The following is a 6,000-nucleotide window of genomic DNA, read 5'->3' as shown; positions in this document are numbered from 1 at the left end:
TTCCTCACAAAACACATGAATACATTAGCCAAGGATTTCTTAAAAAGCAGTGTGTTGCTCCAGTGACAGCTGAGCAGTAGTGCTTTTCAGCTGAAGAAATTCAGTTTCTTACAGGAAAAAGATTAGTAACCTCTTAATTCACCCAGCAACCTGCAGCTTACACCAAAAATACTATAGGCTATGTGTAATAATTCACAGTATTTCACAGATAATATGTCCCTTACCACTAGGCTTACAACTGGGGCAAAAAGAAAATAATACAAACTCACGATGTAAAAATACATTCTTGCTATTTCTACATAAACTTTCCAGCACAAAAGCAAGCTCAGAGCAGCTGAGAGATGAAGAGAGTGCCCAGTGTGGCACCCAGGCTGTGCAAAATTTGCTTTAGTTTAACTTTATTTTCTCCTGATTGTGGAACCCTGTTGGAGCCAGTGTATAGCAAAGAGTTTAAAGGCTAGTGTAGATGCCAGCAGTCTCAAAGGGCTATTTTAGTAGCCAGGATTATTGGGGCATAAAGGAACCACAAAGCCCTTGCTCGCTGACTGCCTCATGCCAGTAACACACAGCAAGGGAGTGACAGAAGATGCTCATAGCACAGGAGTTTTCACTGTTCTTTGGGAATATCTGTGTGACAAATTCCTCTGGCATCCTGGACTCATGCAGGTGTGCCCTGGTTTACTGGTGCAGTGGAGTTACAGTTTTGGGGAGACAACCAATGTGCTGAAGATTACTTTTTAAAAACATGATGCTGATAAATTACGTTCAAATTCTTAGCAGGGCCCTTCCAAGTGGCAACTCTCCAGGGTTGGACAGTTATAGCATTAACTTCTATAAATCTTTTCAGGAGCTTCTTGGGCTTCAAATACTTCCAACATTTCATCATTCCCATTAAACAAGGAAAATTGTGGAATCCTTTTTTGGAGGCCAGAATAATTATATTCTCAGAAAATAATAATAACTAAAAAAAGAGGCGTTAGAAAATACTATATGCATTGGAAAACAGACTATATGATAGAATTAATTATGTATCACAGTAAATATTGGCAAAAATGTTAATACAATAGCGCTCTTAGATGTGGTCCTGGAAACTGATGTTGATACAAAAAGGTGCAAAGAGAACTTTTAAGAGATTTGTTTAGGACTCTTCTTCGTAGCCAGGGAATAGTGTAATTTCAGCTATAAAACCTCTGCCAAGCTGTGTACGTGTCTCACTGTAAAGTGTGCACTTCTTTATTTGCACGTCCCAAACAAAACCAACTGGAGCAAATTTTTTTGTTGCTTTACATCAAGTGCTTTTTCCTTCATCACATTTGCTTGCTACTTCTATTCCTGTTAATTAGCATTCTGGGATATTTGGGAGGAAAAAATGGGAACACAAGTGTCAAAGAAGTCTCTTCAGCAATAAAACTGATCACATTATTGCAGCAAGAAACTCACAAGGCCATGTGAGCAGTGTGCTCATGCAGCTGGATACTTCTATGAATGACTCAAATAAAGTATCAGTTGTTTAAAAATGAAAACTCTCCAGTGAACTAACACTCTACAGTAAAGCCTCCAATAAGGTATGCTTTCTTTTTTTTTTAATGCTGTTATTGAGATAAAATTTGGTGTCCACACTCACATCTCTGTGTAAAACAAAACAAAAGAGAACAAGTCAGACAGAAGCTGGGACAATATTATACGGATTCAGAGAAAGAAGAGATTCAAACTGATGAAGATTCAAAGAGAAAATGAAAGGAAATACCAGTCTGGAAAACTGAATAAATGAGATGCACTGTGTTTGGACCCTGTTGGACTCTGTTCCAGACTCTCAGAATACCTTCACTTGGCAAGGCACTACACTGCCTATCACTATTTTTTGAGCTGATGCATGACATTGGTGCTCACACATTTCTTAAATAAATTAATTCATCTGACACAGAGTCCTCTCTGTTTGCTACATGGATAGAGGAAACAGATTTAGTGTGATTTATACCACAGAAATTGAATACTCATATCAATCTGCTACTGGATTTATACTGAGTTTTCAGAAAGTCACAAAAAGAGGAGATCCAAAAGACTATTGGATGCAAGAGACTTTTTCTAAAACATGAATTGTTGGAAGATCATCATTTCAGTTTGAGCAACATCTTTTGAATCCTGTATTTCCTAAGAAGAATTTAAGTGTTAAATTGTAGTAGTTAGCTCTTGAGCTGGAAACAACTTGGGACAGAGCTCACTTGAAGCATAAGAAAATAATTTTTTTTTTTAATTTGCAGAAATTTTAAAGGTTTGGTGCACAGAAAAGCTAAAGTTGCTGGAAAACTGCAAATCTCACAAGAGCATAGAGGGAAATATACTTCTGGAAATGGATTAATGAGGAAAATTGAGACAAGGACCTATCACAGAGCATACCACTGGATGGTTGACACAGAGTGAGACAGTGGGGTCTGGGTAGATCATGGTATGGCTGATCATGAGGTCCTACTGTCATACTCTTGCACACAGACAAGTTAGTTACAACAGGCTCAGACTTGCAGGCTAGAGGTGAGCAGGCTCCAGGGTTCATCTGCAGGAAAGCTGGGTGTGCACGGGTGGCACCGCAGGCGCTGCTGACGGGGCTCCCGCTGCCACTGGAGCAAGGAGTGCTCAGGCTCAGTGGGGCTCATCCCGTTTGTCACACGGTTGTCACACGTTTGTTTTTCTGTCTGGTTACCTGCTGTGTGTGCAGGGAGCTGTGTCAGGGCAGGAAGGTTATCCTGTGTCAAGGGAGCTGTGGCACTGCTCTGTCCTTCTGCACGTTCAGACCTACAAGCAGGGCCAGGCTCACCCTTGGCATCAGGCAGTGCAGAAACCAGCCTGGGGCACAGGGGGGGAGCCCAGCCACACCTGCGCTGAGTGGTGTGAGTGGCAAGCCTCGAGCTTCACATCAGGCTCCTGGAACAGAACAGGACTTGGTAACGTATCCCAGTGGCTTTCAGAAAGTGGAGGCATCTCACACCAGCAAATATATAAAAGGTTATTTTCTAAAATATTTATATATTTATAAATCTAATATAAATCTATTTTAAAAAGGAGGTTTTTAACCCAGGTACTTGCATCCAGATTTAATTTAAAAACTCATTTAAGTTATTTAAGATAACATACTTGAATATGTATGATTAATATCTCATTTTTAAAATATTATTTAAATTTGTAAATCCAGAAGTAATGGGATATGGCAATTGGCTTCCCAAAGCCATAACTGAGTAATGACTTAGTTATGATTTCAAAAGAAGTCTGTTCCTAAAAATACTGACCACATTTTCATGTACATCTAGGAAGCTTAACAGGAAAAAAAAAAAAAAAAAAAAGGCATCAGTAACTGGACCCCAAAGTTGTGTCAGGGGAGAAAGGTTTCACCCAGAGCCTGGTTGGGCACTGGAGCAGACTCCCCAGGGAAGTGGTCACAGCCTGACTGAGTTCAAGAAGAGTTTGGACAATAGTGTCAGGCACATGCTGTGATTCTTGGGGATGGTCCTGTGCAGGGCCAGGAGTTGGACTCCATGATCCTTATGGGTCTCTTCCAACTCAGCTTAGTCTGTGATTATAAGGTATTTTTATAATGGTCAGCATTTGCAAAAATGCCATGCTTGAAGACTACATAAGGTTTTATATATGCTCTAATACTTCCATAAGGCTCAGTGGCCACAGGAGCAGCTTAGACAAGCTAAGTGTTTTTCTAGCATCAGTACTTCACCATCTGTTTCCTCCTGCAAACATCATTCTCAGCAGGAGCCAAGCAGGGTATGTAGCAAGCAGTGAGAAATGGCAGAACTAAAAAGTAGGAACACAGTATAGGAAAACATCTACTTATAGAGTGGACTGTCACCAAGGGAAGCAATTTTTGGGCTTTAGTGTAATAAAACTAAGTAATTGTACCACACTGAACCTTTCCTGAAGTTTAAATACCAGATGCTAAAATATGAGGTATCTGGTAATGTTTTTAAATTAGATACAGTTTTTGACATAAAATTAGATTGGACAAAATTGTAATTAAATATAATACAGCACTGCAGATTCAGGAATTCTTATCAAGATCAGTTAACTAAAGAAGAAATAAGTCATTCTATTTTCACTCTTCTCCAGTTTCTATGGCTACTGAAAACCAAGCTTAGAAACGGAATGATGCATATGTCTAACTTGGCAGATGAATTAAAGTCTAAATATCACTGTAATAGTGTAATTCTGAACATTATTCTAGCTTCCTGTGTTTGAGTTTCCTTTACATGAACTTGAGATGAGATAGAACATAATTACTTGTTAATTGCTTTTCATAGAACAGACTGCAAGAAGAGATATGCAGCACTAGGAAAAGTTAACAGGCATGAGAATATTGGTTTCTATTCAAGCTGAACCTTCCACAGCACAATAATATATTTATGAACATCACTTCACATGAACTAAAAGTCCTTCATCTCTCTACCTGCCCCTTGAAAACAGTGTAGGTCTCCCACAGATTTTGTGTTATCAGCTCTGAAGGGTGGCTTAGATACTCCAGAGCTTCTTAAATAGCATCAGGCTCCCAAGTTAGGCAACTAAAATGCTCTCTCTGTGACTGAAATAGCCTTCGGGCTACTAGAACAACAGCTAAACAAATTCTGGGTTTATGCTCAGGCAGCAGGTAGTGAACTAAAAGAATTATGCTGGGACATGCAGATTGCATCAAGGATTTAGTAGGCAATGAACATAAAAATTCATCTGGGAAGGAAACACACGAAAAGTACTTTGGGAAATGATGCACACAAAAAAAGAGACATGGGTTTTGTGGTCTGATAAGATCAAGACAAGTGATGTAACCTGCTTGCCTCTTGATATATCAGATCATACTGGTACAACTTACATGCACTGGAATGATTACCTGGCACATGATACTGGAAATGATTCAGTATTTAAGTAATGTAGCAGGCAAAGCTCCTTTTTCCTCATGGAAAACCTTCGCTCTCTGAGTATTCTTTTGTACATAGACTTTGTTCCTTTAAGGTGCTATGCAAGCCACACTGAGACTTCATTAAACATGTGCAATTTTTAGCTCATAGGAGCACACACAATTTCTGGACCCATGAAAAAACCACCCCAATATATAATTAATTGCTTAAAAATGAAGGCAATTTGATCTCATCTGGTTTGGTCCTGCTCTTTGCTGCTCTTATCCCTAAAAGGCTGCCACCTTTGCTGCTCAGAGGTGTTCCCCCTGCTCAGCTCCATGCTTTGGTTCCCACATGTTTTGCCTGGAAGACCTCATCTCTATTGGCCTTGTAGGGCAACTACACCAGTACCATAGCTGCACATAGGGGTTTCTTCCACTTCCATTCTGTTTTCTCATGGATAGCATATTTCTCCAAGTTTCTCTTTTTTCTCTTAGTAAACAAAGATGTAAGGTAGCTACATTTTCTCATTTATTCTCTCTCCCTTTCTTAAAGCTGTCTATTCATCATGCCAGAGACAGTTTCAAAGGCAAACAGATTGTCACATTAATTTTCATTTGGGATTCAAATTTACCTAAATGAGAAAGTCTGACTGTATTTAATAACTTTTAAAAACACTTGAAGAAGTTAGTAAAATGCTAACTGTTTTGAGTTCTTTTGAGGGCAGGAGGATCTAGAAAAGACACATTTTGAGCAGCAACAATCTGGATCAGGAAAGACTGCCAGTCAAAAATCATCTCAAAGGAGCGTGGTAAGGAAGCAAGAGAAGTCCTTTCAGAACAGCTAAAGAAATATAAATATCCTCGATCCTTCCAGCTTGTGCTTCTTACTCTGCTGCAGACTCAGAGAACTTGGGAAGCAGCTGAACTGGTGTTAGTGGCTTCTTCCCTGCCTTGGGGCTAACAGAAAACTGAGATTGCAGAGGTTCTTCTACCTACAGCTGCCATTGCAGTCATCTTTGCTAAGCAAGAACAGCATTTGATGAGGGATTGGTACTTTTCCATTAAAAAACGTCAAAAAATTACAGTTCCCTCTTTATTGTCACAGCAAT

This window comes from Molothrus aeneus, chromosome 5, assembly GCF_037042795.1.
Source record: "Molothrus aeneus isolate 106 chromosome 5, BPBGC_Maene_1.0, whole genome shotgun sequence".
Taxonomy (NCBI): domain Eukaryota; kingdom Metazoa; phylum Chordata; class Aves; order Passeriformes; family Icteridae; genus Molothrus; species Molothrus aeneus.
This window is presented reverse-complemented; position numbering follows the sequence as displayed.